At 43.7% G+C, this 13,669-nt stretch overlaps 1 long non-coding RNA gene and 1 pseudogene across 1 annotated transcript; both read right to left on the minus strand.

Annotated features, from left to right (window-relative positions):
• Window positions 1-2,056: 2,056 nt before the first annotated feature.
• Window positions 2,057-2,788, minus strand: LOC116593472 (annotated as a pseudogene).
• Window positions 2,789-7,282: 4,494 nt separating this feature from the next.
• Window positions 7,283-13,425, minus strand: LOC116592502. Its single transcript, XR_004286492.1, has 3 exons — window positions 13,390-13,425; window positions 11,862-11,961; window positions 7,283-7,718 (listed from the first exon to the last, which is right to left on the minus strand). It is a non-coding gene; the product is annotated as an uncharacterized LOC116592502 (long non-coding RNA).
• Between the last annotated feature and the right edge of the window lie 244 nt (window positions 13,426-13,669).

Below are 13,669 nucleotides of genomic sequence, written 5' to 3' on the forward strand. Positions count from 1 at the left end.
CCGTGTGAATCCAGAATCAGTGCTTTTACCACACCTTGATGAGCCTGCCCTTCCAGGCAACACTGCAGTCAAGCTGTGATGAACCAGGCGCCCTGAGCTCTCATCAGCTCATATTATTGCCTCCCGCTGGGCAGCAACTCCTGTTGGCTTGAGGCATGTGCCCAGTCCATCTCCAGAGTCATGGATCCCTTTCATAATTAGAAAAGATTTCCTTTGTCTGGATTCTTTCTTTCTTTTTAAAGACATTTTCCTTGGAAAGACTCCCCTTTTTTAAGCAAAGGCAGAGAATTCTTTCTGGTTTTCGATAAGGGCACTTGGGGAAAAAATATACAGATCCTTTAACGTTAGTGGCTGTTACCAAATGGTTCTAGAATATAAGCAGAATGGTTGAGGTTGAAGCCATTTTTGTGAGTTCTCAGTGAACAAAATCAATTTGGTGAGATTTATGTCCTGCCTAGAACTTCACCAGCACTCACTTGTTCATTTGTTTATAAATTAAAAGGATTTATTTCTTAGGTAACCCAAATATAAACAGACAGTAGAAAACACCCTCGGGACTGAACTGGAGAAGTAGTGGTATATGCAAACAGCTGCCGGAGAAATTTCTGGAAGTTCTGTTTATGATCCCTCCTTTTGGGAGATGAGGAAAGGAAAGCAGATGTAGGCCTGTGGAATATTTTACAGAGGATTGTTTATGATTATGTCACCTTGAGTAGAAGGGATATAAAAGAGATGCTTGAGGTTTCCTTTGGAATGTAGGATGAATGGGGGCTAATCTGGCCTTGGTGAACAAGACGGGACCACACAGATTCCCAAGCCAGAACCAATTAGAGGAGGGGGTTAGTGAGAAACTGGTCCAGCTCGTATGGATAGCACAGAGTGTGTGTGTGTGTGTGTGTGTGTGTGTGTGTGTGTGTGCATGCACGCATGCATTGGTGCACAAAGCCCTAAACAAAGACTCTCCCCTTTGAAGGGGGGTATTCTGCAGTGACGTCTACAAGTTCTGACTGGACCCTTTACAGCTTCCCACATAGAAAAAGCAACCAAGAATAGGGACTCTGTCAGTCCAGGATGCCCTAAAAAGGTAACTAATAAATAGCACATCCATCCCAAGGAAGAATAGCCAGGCTGGAGGGGCATACTTGCCGCCAAAGATCATGGAACGTGTGTGACGGGAGGGGATGGGAGTGAACAGGACATGGTGCCAAGTACTTTCTAGCACACCTCTGAGTCTGTCACGTTTTCTTTTTAAACAGTCTGTTGTACGTGATTAGATCTTACTACATGGGTGGGCTGAGAAGGATTTTTTTGTTATCTTTTTCTTTCTATAAAAACATCTCCAAAAACACACACACAAAACAAAAACAAAAACAAAAAACATCTCCAGGGGCACCTGGGTGACTCAGTGGGCTGCTGAAGCGGCTGCCTTCGGCTCAGGTCATGATCTCAGGGTTCTGGGATTGAGCCTCAATCGGGCTCTCTGCTCAGCAGAGCCTCCTTCTCCCACCCCCTCTGCCTGCCTCTCTGCCTTCTTGGGATGGCTCTCTCTCTCTCTCTCTCTCTGTCAAATTAAAAAAAAAAAAAATCTCCAGCTAACTCAGAGATGTCATCAGCAATGTAGCACTAGACAAGTCAGGAGACTGCCCACTTTCTGCCTTTGCTACTAACTAGTTATGTGACCTTGAGCATGTCACTTCAGCTCTGCGCTTCAGATGTGTTAGCAGTAAAAGGAGTGGACCCATAAAAAGAAGATTTCTAAGGTCCTCGTCAATGCTACAATTTATAGGGCCAACTTTCCTATAAAATTCAAGTTTTTTTCTGTTTATATGTTGTTTTTCTTTTTCTTTTTTTCATTTAAAACCACCTCCTTTAATATACCAGAAACACATGAGACACAAAGAAAGCCCAAGAAAACGCTCAGTCCTGGAGTTGGTAGTTTGGGGGAGGTTGGGGGTTGGAAGACAACGAGGCTTTCTAGTCACCCAGGGAAAGAAGGGATTGAGAGGACACAATATCACGAGGCCCCTGTGAACCCAGTGCTGGGGCTATGCGCCCTCTAGTTCTCCACCAAGCTTGGAAAGTGCTGATTTTCCTAGTCCTGGTCCTGCTCCCATACTTGGCCCCCAGTTTTCAAAAGTCATCTGGTTCCCAGAATGGCCCCTTCCTTTCGTTCCCTAGCATTTTCACTCAAGGAAGAAGGCTGCTTCCCCTGTGGGGGTGTCATAGTCCCAGGGGAGTTATCTTGTGGTGAGGGGACAGCTCCCTAGTGCCTTGCCATCCACTGTCCACCTATTAGGCTCAGAACGTGATGATCAGGGAGTCTCAGGGTCTCTTAAGGGCTCATCCAAGCCCTGGCTGGCCAAGGGGTTTCTGAGGGCTGTCCTGCTTTCTCCTTGGAGGATACCTGCTTGGAGGGGAGCTCAGTCTGGCCCCCAGGTGGCATCCGGTCCTCAAAGGAAAACTGGATGCCCGAGGCAAGTCCAACCTAGAAAGTGAAGTAGCCTGCAGAGGCAGAGCAGGCTCTAGGGGAAGATCCATGTGGGGGGCTTTGGTCTCAAATTCTTCACCCAGCGGTTCACCAGTCGGCTTGGGGGCTCTCCGCTGCTGGTCTTCATAGGTGTCCATGCAATGTCAAGGGTAGGAGAGCGGGGATCTGGGTCTTGGCCTAAATAGGACCCTCCAGCTGCTACCCTGCTTGTAGGGTTGGCTCTGGTGAACTCTCTGGCTGGATGGGAGCGTGCAGGACGCTGGCACTAGGTGAACTGGGGTCTACCACTCCAGCCAGAGGTCACACTGGAGTGACTGGGACACACTTGGCCCAGCCCATCTGAACCAGGGGGACTCAGGTGGAGCAGTGCCTGGCCTAGGGTGCGGAGGAACGGCTAGGCCCCAGTTCCTCTTTTGGGTGCACAGCAGCTTGAGCTTCAACTCCCAACACTGAGTTTCAAAACCCCATATGTTGTATTTCAATGTCCAAAAATGAAATTTGGTAAAGGATTAGTGGTTTGGTTGTGGTGGAAAATATGCGCCTAGAATGGATGGTTTCAGCCTGGACGATTTCCCCACCTCCTTTCACAGTTCCTAGCAATAAGGAAGTTTCTACATTCTGTAAGCTGAGCCTTGCCAAGTCTACACCTACCTTCTTAAACATTTGTGGAGGATTCCTCAGATTATTCCTTCATTAAACCTTTATTCCTTTTAAATGTAACCTTTATTAAGTAGTCTCATCTCCTTGGATCCTCATTTAGATCTTACCGCATTTTAAGGAAATACGATACTGAGTGAAACCAAACTCTACATAATTACTTATCTCACCTCATTATAACTTACCTGTTTCCCAAACTGCCTTGCCAACTCAGTTGTGTGCCCTTGAAGGCAGGAATCATGTTTTATTTATTTTTCTATTCCCTACTGCTGAGTTTAGTGTTCTGATTCAAGACTCGCTTTTTGAATAAAAGATAATTAATTCATCACGGTCAACCCATGAGTTACAACTGGGATTTGGCCCACTACCTGCATGCACTGTCAAGAAGGGCGAGTAGTGGGGGGGTCATGAGGTTTGCCTGAAAGCCTTCCCAGGCTCCTCGTCCCTCCCCATTCACACAGTCTGTGGTGATGGAACGGGTCTATATCAAAAAGGGTAACTCCAGATGATTGTAATATACACATTTCCCATCTTCCTGAGGAAAAAAGAAACACACACTCAAAATTTGTGCTTTTTCCAGGTGTTCCTACCCAGAGCTCTGGGCTCTGAGGCTCCTGGGCTGCTTGAAGACACTCTAGCCAAATTATGGAAGCAGCCCAAGTGTTCATCAGCTGATGAATGGATAAAGAAGATGTGCTGTACATCTAACAGAAGACTACTCAGCTGTAATAAAGAGTGAATTCTTTGCAACAACATGGATGGAGCTAGAGAGTATCATGCTAAGTGAAATAAGTCAGAGAAGGACAAATACCCATGATTCCACTCACATGTGGAATTTAAGAAACAAAATGAATGAGCAAAGGGAAAAAAGAAAGAGAGGCAAACCAAGAAACAAGGCTCTTCACTGTAGAGAACAAAGGGTTCCCCAAGGGGAGGCAAGTGGGGGGGGGCGTGAAATAGGTGATGGGGGTTATAGAGGGCGCTCGTTGTGATCCATGTTGCATGGAAGTGTTAAATCACTGTATTGTAGACCTAATACTCATGTTATTACACTGTATGTTAGCTCGCTAGAATTAAAATTTAAACTTAAAAAAAAAGAGAGAGAGGCAGGGTGGTACAATGAGTTGGGGAGGAGTGGAGACCAGCCTCTCTCCCACTGTACGTGGGGGAGACAGAGGGAAAATTATATGTCCTTCTCTGAATGCCTGCTGCCCTCTCACGCCCACCTGAAGTCTCATGCACCGGGAACGAGCATGCTTTCAAGGTCAGTTTGTCAACACAGACATGCTAAGAAAAAGGGGAGTAGAGGACTATTTCATAAAAATAAGTCTACCAACCTGCCTTTCAAGCATCAAATAATACAGAACTGTTCACAAAGAAACTTTGCCAAGAGAAGTAAATCTCAAATATTTGGAAATATGCCATTTTTAAAAATGGCATGTAGTAGAAACGTTTGGGTTGAGCGTTAATTAGAAACAAACCAGAACATCCATTAACATTATGGAAATTTGAGATCTTCAGCTCAAATACCATCTCTGGGAGGGCCTTCCTGAACCCTGATTTAAAGCAGCCTCCTGAAAAGAAAGAAAGAAAGGATGAAAGAACGAAGAAAGAAAGGAAGGAAGAAGGAGGGAGGGAGAGAAGAAAAGAAGCCTCCTGGCTTCATGTCTGTTTCATGTCACCTACCTCATCATTTTGTCCTGTTTCATTTTTTCTACAGCAGATATTATCTGAAATTATCTTACTTATTTTCTGTAGAATGTCCTTATGTGCAGGCATCCTGTCTTATTTCCTACTGTGCCCCAGGTCCTTGGCAGGCGCTCAGTAAAGATTTGTTGACTAAAGGACAGAATGAATATTAGGCTCATTGGAGATCCTTCCTTTAAAGACGGTAAAACAGAAAAAACAAACAAACAAACAAAAAATACAAAAAGCAAAAATTCTCTCTGAGATTTGTCTCCAAAGAATACTTGGAGAGTGTCCATAGCGTGGTGGCTGATGGCACAGAACGGCCAGTCAGAATGCCTGGCTGTGTTTCCTGCAGAACGCGCCCACCATCTACCAAGTCAAAGCTTTAAAATTTAGTTCAAGTTCGTGCCCACAGCTTTGAGAACACATTATGTTGAACACTCATACATGGTGGGGCCCAGATTGCAGCAGAAGAATGAGACTGAGCTTGAGGATGAAACACGAAGTTCTCTTTAAAATAAATTCCATGTTTAAGGAATGCCTATACTTACCAAACTCCAAAAATTTTTTTCCTTCTGTCTTCCCTAATAACAAAGATATTGAAGTCTTTATCACAATCAAACAGGCCACATAATTTGTTCTCTTGGCTGTTTGATGCAACACCACAGGAAATGGATTGAGATGGTAGTTTGCCTTCAAACCCCGCCACTAACTGACTTGAGAAATCACACGTTCTCTTTTATCTGTTAAAAATTAAAGAAGCGGGGGCGCCTGGGTGGCTCAGTGGTTTAAGCCTCTGCCTTCAGCTCAGGTTATGATCTCAGGGTCCTGGGATCGAGCCCCACATCGGGCTGTCTGCTCAGCGGGGAGCCTGCTTCCTCCCCCTCCCTGCCTGCCTTCTGCCTACTTGTGATCTCTCTCTGTCTATCAAATAAATAAATAAATAAATAAGTAAAAATCTTAAAAAAAAAAAAATAAAGAAGCAACAATACCCACCGACATTCCTGCCCCCGGGAAGCTAGTAGATGCCAGGGGTATCTAGCACAGGAAAGCACTTAGTAACACTGTCAGCTGTGGAGGCCTGTAAAGATATTACCTGTTTTTTACATTGATGATGGAAAAATATAAGCATGTTATTGAAGCCGGGGTCCATCTTGTCGGTTCAGAGGAAAGAATGAACCCTGGGGGTCACATCACCTTCAGACACAGCTGGACTGGCCAAGGAACCTGAAGGAAGGCAACCTCCCTAGCTTAACATAAAGAATCAAGATTTTTTCAGACCCCAGGTCTCTCTTTTTATGTATTTATTTATTTACTTACTTACTTATTTTCTATTTGACAGAGAGAGAGATCACAAGTAGGCAGAGAGGCAGGTAGAAAGAGAGAGAGGAGGAAGCAGGCTTCCCGCTGAGCAGAGAGCCCGATGTGGGGCTTGATCCCAGGACCCCGAGATCATGACCCGAGCTGAAGGCAGAGGCTTAACCCACTGAGCCACCCAGGTGCCCCAGATCCCTGGTCTCTGGAGACGCAAAAGGCCTCTGGGGGACCAGAGGAGTGGCCCCAGAGCACCTGCTAGGATGACCTCATTGGCCTCTAATCAGCGGCAACCACCTTCTCAAGAGAACCCTGGCCCAAATTTTGTGCTTAAAAACCCCGACTTGTTCCCAATTGTTTCATTAGCTTTCTGTTCTTCAGGGTGCTGCACCCCAGTAAATCATCTTTCTTCACGGCAAACATTCAGAGTCAGTTTTTGGCTTGCTTGCTGCCCCTGGGGTAGACGGACTCTCATTTGGTTCCATTACATCAGGACTTTATGACTGATGGGGAATATAATTACATTTTAACGATTATAGCGAAACATTCAACTGCCTGAACTAGCCATACTGTTTGCCTTCAAGATCAAATGAAATAAGTGGTAAATGCAAGAAATGATAATAGATTAGAAGCTGAAGTTATGGAGGCATTTCTGGGCTAACTGGGCCAGATCTCAGCAGTGTGTTTACCAGAAGTTTAGCAACTGGGGGAGCTATCTAAAAATCTAATTATATGGTCTCTTATCTGCAGTGGGAGCCACTAAATTGGAAAATTATCTCCCGATCCCTATTTATTGCCATTAACATTCAAATAAGTAAATCTCTTTCTACTCCACCCTCGCTCACCCAGCCCATCAAGACTACCTTCTTACATCAAAAAAATCCTGCTTTCTTGATGAAAACTTTCTTTTCTGAGCCGCAAACCTTCAGAGTTTAGAAGGTAATAGGCTGAAATGTTAAAAGTGGCTACCTCCGGATGACAGAATTCTAAATAACATTTTCTTACTATATTTTTCCATACTTACCAAACTTTTCATAATGAACATTTATTCTTTTCATATTAAGAAGAGAAACAAAGAAGCAGATTTATTTAGGCAACACTACACAATGAGTATATTACTAATGCTTGGGGATATCCTGCAAGGAATAAGATACAGTATAAATCTGGGAAATACTAGACACGATCTCCTTTTGGGAGAGTCCCAAAACACGATGGCATATTAAACATTTGCAAGATCCTCCAAAAAAAGAAGCCTGCTTCACTTCGTTTAATTCTGCACTTTCCAACATTTTTCATACAAGATGTTTTTCATGCAAAATCTGTAAATATTTTGTGAAACCAGTAATTCACAGGATATCTTTTTGGGAAACACAGGTGATTATGTACAACTTTATTTTTCTGAGCAAGAGGATGGACATGAGTTTTCTCACCCAGGGTCTGTGGATCCCAAGATTTAGGTAGGTGCCATAAATCCCAGAAGCTCTTTGCACAATACTGAGTATATGAACATATATGTGCTTTCTTCCTGGAGAGATGGCCCACAACACTTATATTCTCAGGCATCCACATCCTGAAAAGATAAAGGACCACGGTCATAGAGTAAAATCAACTTCTTGACATTTGTCACTCTTGGCTAAGTAACACTTTGCGCTCAAGACAGAAAAATCAAGAAATCTATTGCCATACTTAGCAAAAACAAAACAAATAGGATGCTGGATTAAATGTGAGTCTCAGACACACAATGGATTATTTTTTTAGTGTATGACTACCCCACGCAATATCTGGGACATCTTTATACTAAAAAATAACTTCTTGTTTATCTGAAATTAAAATTAAACTCGGTATAGGGGCGCCTAGGTGGCTCAGTTGGTTAAATGTCTCCCTTCGGCTCAGATCATGATCTCAGGGTCTTGGGATCAAGTCCTGCATCAGGCTCCCTGCTCAGTGAGCAGCCTGCTTCCCCTTCTCCCTCTCCTTGCCTCTCCCCCTGCTTGGGTGCTCTCTCTGTCAAATAAATAAATAAAATCTTTAAAAATATATATATAAACCAAAGTGGGTATGAGCAACTATGAGAAACGCCTTTCTACACAACGTTTGATCCATGGGACAGCAACATCAACATCACTTGGAAGCTTACTAGAAATGCAGACGCTCAGGCTCCACAGACACCCCGCTGAATCCGAATTTGCATTGTGTCAAGATCTCCAGGTAAAGCTTTCCCATGGTCAAGTCTGAGAAGCTGAGATATAAAGAATTCCTCAACTCATGGCTGTCAACCCTGGCTGCATACTGGAATCACCTGGAAGCTCTACAAATACACATGCCTGGGCTCACTCCCAGGGCATCCGATTTAGTTGATCTGAGGGACAATGTGATCATTAATATTTTTAAATATCTGCTATCTCCACCCCAAATGATTCAAATGTGTAGCTGCGATATTGTGATTTAAAAGAAATATATATTTGGTTATCCAGACCATCAAATTATGTTTCTCATATATACATTTGGTCTTGTCTATGGCTCCTGGCTCACAGCTCCTAGAACCCTTGCAATTTCTCAAACAATAAGAGCAATGGGAGCATCTTGCGTTGTATTTGGTCTCTTGACCTGAAATTGGTTCAGAGCCCTCAGGGTAAAATATGCGTCTTGTTATTCCTAACAAACCCCTTTCCTCCTGAACTGGGTTTTTGTTAATGAAGTGACTTGGCCCGCACCTAAGGATGGAGGCTGGTTGCCAGGAGAACCAACCATGTGATCAGAGGTTGGAACTTTCAGTCTCACCCCCCAATCGCCAATGGCCAGGGATTCAATCAATCACGGCTATGTCATGAAACCTCCATAAAAATCCAGAAGGCGAGGGTGTGAAGGTCTTCTAGGCTGCCGAACGTGTGTGAAGGTCCTGGGAGAGTGGTACACTCAGAGAGCATGGAAGCTCTGGGCGCTTTCCCTGTTCTCACCCTATGCATCTCTTCCACCCGGCTGTCTCTGAGTTATATTCTTTCATAATAAACCAGTAATGTGGTAAGTACAATGTTTTTCTGAGTTTTGCGAGCTGCTCTAGCAGATGGATTAACATGAAGAGGAGGTGTGGGAATCTGGTTTAGAGCCAGCTGGTCAGAAGTGCGGGTAACCACCTAGACTTCTGACTGGCATCTGATGCGGGGTGGGAGGGGGAGTTGGGGAGGAGGACCACCTTGAAGGACTGACTTTCTAACCTGAGGGTTAGGATATCATCTCCAAGTACGTCAGAATTGAGTTGAATTGTAGGACTCCCAGTTGGTGTCAGAGAATTCTCCTGTGGATGTGGAGAAATCTCCTCACCAGCCCCCTCCCCTCAACATCAGAATGAGATGTAGAACCTTTAGTAGCCAAGGTGGCATCCTTGTGTAAAGTCAGGGACCCAACCAAGGTGAGGACCTATCAGAATTACCTGTGGAGAGCTTCCCGCCATACATGCATATGCCTGACCAGGTCTACTGAACCAAAATTTCCAGATATTGTTGCAATTTCAGAAAACATCTAGTACCCATTCTGCTATATATTCTCCAGTTGAGAACCATTAATGTTTAGGACAATGTAAAATGGGATTCCCTAGCTTCCACCTAGCCACGAGGTTCCTAGAGGAAGGTTTACCCACAGGAACTCCGCATTCAATGTAGGTTAGGCTTGGTTTTCCTCCTGGTCTCCTGGCATCCACAGAACCACAGCTGGCAGGACACAGAATAGAAAGCAGGATGCCCTATGCGCATCAGAGGGAGTTTTAAGAATGTTCTAATCTCTGTGAGGAGCTGCTGTGTTGCCTGAGGATAAAGGTGTTCACTGTCTCTTACCAGATTAAGTCATTTGTTTCAGCTCTTAAAATGTGAAATGGCACCCCACACGTCTATTTAGAATACTAAGTAAATTAGGAAAATAGTTCTAGCAGAAGCAGGGGATGATTTAAATAATTCTGAGTTATATTATACGGTGCAGGTGGTGACTTGTTTGCCTGCTGATAATGTAAAACCCAGCTGCCGAGAATGACAGAAAGGACTTGTCAGGTGTGTTGGATCCCAGGGCTGAAAAATGGGCTAAGCAACAACAGTTAAATTATCTCCTCCTTTTCTCCAGCACCTGGTAATTGAGTGCAAAGCTTGATAAGAGGCAGGCAGAATTTTAATTAATAAAAAACTAAATTAAATCTTATGGGTTTCATCTGAGGTTGAGCCTGCACAACGTCTTTGTCTTTTAGTTTTGCATCTTCTTTTAGAAGAAAATGAATATCAGCAGTTTTCTCAGCCTTGGATTTATTTTCCCAGTAATTAAAAGGCATAAGGAAATGCTTAGTTTCCTTGGGGGAGGATGAGAAATGGGATGTGAATACAATAAGAGCCAGGACAGTATCTTTGATTAAAGCAAATAGACCTATTTCTGGGCTGATGACCCCTTGGTAGCCTGAAGGCTTACTGGCAAGTTCATTCAGTTGATGACATTGACACAAGACAGTAGTGGGGTAGCTAGCCCAAAAGAGACAAGCCAATGTTCTTATTCCTTTTCAGAAGTGCGGAGTGCATCTCCTTCAAGGCCGAAATATTTGAAGATTTTATTCAGGAAAATGCATTGTGTTTTATGGTCTTTATGTTGTCGTAAACTCTAGAATGTGGCATGCATATGGTTCTTCAGGGGATCTTGTTAAAATGCAGTTTCTGATGGAGTAAATCTGGTGTAGCCTGAGACCGTGCATTTCTAACAAGCTCCCAGCTGAGGCTGATGCTGCTGGCTCACAGAGCACCCTTCGAGTAGCAAGGCTGTAGGGACTTAAGCCATGTGGACCAGTCAGGGTTTTCTGGAGACAGAACGAAGTAGATACAGATACAGACGCATAAGAATGTGTGTGTGTGTGTGTGTGTGTGTGTGTGTGTGTGTGTTGAGAAAGTGATATTTATTTTAAGGAACTGGTTCATGTGATTGTGCGGGTGGGCAAGTCCAAAGTCTGCAGGACAAAAAGGCTGGAGGCAGAATTTCTTTGTCAAGAAACCTTAGTTTTTTGCCTTTAAGGCCTTTCAACTGATTACTTGAGGCCCACCCACATTATTGAAGGTAATCTTACATCAAGCGATTATATATAGTAACCATACACACACACACACTCTCTCTCTCTCTCTCCCTCTCTCTCTCTCCCTCTCTCTCTACCTGCATACCCATACCTGCGTGTGATTAGTGTTTGATTAAATAGCTAGAGCCCAGCCAAGTTGACCCATAAAACTACCTATCCAATCTCGGAACTCTTTCTTTAAAGGGCAGTTTCCACTTATGCTTACAAAGCAGAATAGAGAAAGCAGAAGCACTCTGCATAAGTTAGGAGTGGGGGTCCTGGAGCTTGGCTTCTCCTTCCTAGGGTTTCCTGCTTTTCCCCAGCTCTGGGGTCCCCACCTCCCATATCGAGGGAGCCCCAAGGAATGAAGCTTCAAGATCATTGGCTATTTCTTCCCCCTGTAAAATATAGATCGTAGTCCTTGGGATTAATTAGATCATCTGAATGAAACCATTTAGCAAAAGCTTGGCACATCTGTAGGTGTCTTAGACACATTAGCTGCTTCTAGGGTTACCATCAGGACTATTGAAAAATAACCTTTCTTTCAAAGAAAGAAAACCTTAATCTTTGAGTAGAGGCCTTGGTGTTTCCCAGGGAGTCTCTAGGATGTATTTCTGCTTTTCAGCTCATGCTGCTCACCTGGTGGCAGAGTAGACCCGCTCGTTTCACCTTGGCCGCAGGTAAGCTGTTGCAGGGAAGAGATGTTTTATGGGTGCAGCCCTGGGACAGACTAGCGGACCTACAGGAGAGAAGGTCAAAGTTTACTGCTTTGTTCTCTTGGTGGCCTCAAGTGGTCACGTTTAAACCTTTCAGGTCTCTTGACCAAGAACTAATGGTGGTTTGTTTCACTTGGTGGCTGGAGAAAGTAAACACTAGCTCTTAACTTGAACTTCAAAGAAGTATTGCTGTGGCTGTGAATGGTTTTCTGCGATGGGAAAAAAACAACAGTTCTCTGAAGTTTCCATAGAAATTAGAATTTGAATTTGAAGAGCAAAAGAAGTGAGCCTCTGGAATGTTTATTCTGTATACAGCTAATAGAAGGCATACAAATGTGTTTAAGAAAAGTCAAGTTTATAAGCACCTTGAGTTTAAAAAAATTACAAAGAGGGGCGCCTGGATGGTTCGGTCTGTTAAATGTCTGCCATCAGCTCAGGTCATGACCCCGGGGTGCTGGGATGGAGCCACACATGGGGCTGGCTCCCTGCTCAGCGGAGAGCCTGATTCTCCTTCTCAATCTGCTGCCGCAACCCCTGTTTGTGCGCATGCATGTACATCTCTCTCTCTCAAATAAAATCTTTTTAAAAATTCATAAAGAATTACAAAGAACTTTGGAACGACAAAATCTTTCCTCTCTAAACACAGGGCTGCTAAAGTTAAAAAAAAAAAAAGTTGCAACTGCATGTTTTACAAACTCCTCCTGGAACTTGAAATTATGGGCTTTTTTTCAGCGACAAATACAAACAATACGTATTCTTTGATTTCTTTGACCCAATGGGTATTTATTATTATTATTTATTATTATTATTATTATTGGTATTTGAGATGCACAGGAGAGACTAGTGTCCAGCTTATTGCACCAGAGCTGTACTGACCCTCACAGTAAAAACCATGAAAATCTTGGCTCCATCAGTGAAGTGAGCAAACAGAACTTGAGGAGAGGCTGGGAATAGTTGCTCTGAGCATGAAGTTACTGGTTTTCTGGGCGCGTTGTGGAGTGGATGCCCAAGCCTTAAGTTCCTGGTCTATAAAATGTAATAATACTGCCAAAGTTTTGAAGATTAAAGAATACAGAGTTCTAAGAGATTAAGCAAATCACATGGGATCCTCTTTAAATTGTCCTAGGGGTCATTTGGGACGACTCAGAGCTGCCACACGGTGAGTGAGGTAATCTACTTGACTGTTCCCTGTAACACAGTCCCAGGACCTACGTTCCTAATGAACTTTGAGTAATTTTAGACTCACAAAAACATTGCAATGATAGTGCAAAGTTTTCCTGAATACCCGTCTCCCACTTTCCTCCCTTACATTTTTATCCTGGTACATTCATCAAGTAACAAACTGACATTGGTACGTTACCATGAAACTCCAGGCTCCATCTAGATTTCCCCGGTTTTTTCCATCCGCCTCCTTGTGTTCCAGGATCTATCCAGGAAACCCCAGCACATACCTTTGTCTTGTCTCCCCAGTCTCCTCTGGTCTGCGACCATTCCTTGATCTTCTTTCTCATGACTTTTGACTGTTTTGAGGAGGGCGGCTCGGTATCCTATAGAATGAAACCCAGTCTAGGTTTGGTGGGTGTTTCTCTCAGGGTTTGACTAGGGTTACCTCATAGAGTTTTAATGATGATTTGAGAGAATCTGTAAAGCACTCAGGACCCTATTGGGTAGCTTTTCTTTACCCATGTGCTGCTTTTTTTTTTTTTTTTTTTTTTAAAGTAGAAAGCTCTA

Source organism: Mustela erminea, chromosome 6 (assembly GCF_009829155.1).
Source record: "Mustela erminea isolate mMusErm1 chromosome 6, mMusErm1.Pri, whole genome shotgun sequence".
NCBI classification, from domain to species: domain Eukaryota; kingdom Metazoa; phylum Chordata; class Mammalia; order Carnivora; family Mustelidae; genus Mustela; species Mustela erminea.